Below are 650 nucleotides of genomic sequence, written 5' to 3' on the forward strand. Positions count from 1 at the left end.
AGGGGTGGGAGTGGGGGGCAGATGAGCTGAATCCCTGTCCTTAAGCAGATCTGCAAAACCTCCCAGAACCCTCTCTGGGCCTGGCCTCAAGGGATCTGTGCCCTCATTTCACAGAAAGGAAAGCTGAGGCCTGGGAAGAGCTTGGACTTGCAGGGCTTGGCTTGGACTTGGCTGAGCTCTCGCTGTCCTGGCACAGGCAGTGCTGGAAGGGGCCTGTCCGTTGAGCAGCCACAGGTCATGGTGGGCCAGCAACAGGTCTGGGACACCACAGGTCTGAGGTGTCCCAGCACCTCAGATTGCCATTCCAGGATCTTCAGGACATGGCCCTGCCTCTCCTCCAGCTCCCACATTCACCTGCCCTGCTTATTGTCTGTTTCGTGTTCCTCCCTCCAGGCCTTGGGATGTGCTGTTCCTTCTGCCTAGAACCGCCACCACTCGCCCCCCTCTCCCCGCCCTGCCTCTTGTGCAATCAGCAGTTTCTCCAAGAACTAACGCCAGTGTTAGGTCCCCTGGCATATGAGATGCCCCAGGGCTCGGTATCACTTTGTTCCCCCAGGGCTTGGCATGAGTTGAAAATGTGATGTTTTGTGTTTCTCCCACACAGAGCTGTGAGCCATTCTCTGTCCCTGTGTGCTTCACACAGAGTAGTC

At 57.2% G+C, this 650-nt stretch overlaps 1 protein-coding gene across 1 annotated transcript in view; it reads right to left on the reverse strand.

The window, feature by feature from the left end:
* The window catches only part of PODN (podocan), a 23,036-nt gene that overhangs the window by 15,931 nt on the left and 6,455 nt on the right, over positions 1–650 (reverse strand). The window lies entirely within an intron of this gene.

This window comes from Bison bison, unplaced genomic scaffold (assembly GCF_000754665.1).
Source record: "Bison bison bison isolate TAMUID 2011002044 unplaced genomic scaffold, Bison_UMD1.0 scf7180017864244, whole genome shotgun sequence".
Lineage (NCBI taxonomy): Eukaryota > Metazoa > Chordata > Mammalia > Artiodactyla > Bovidae > Bison > Bison bison.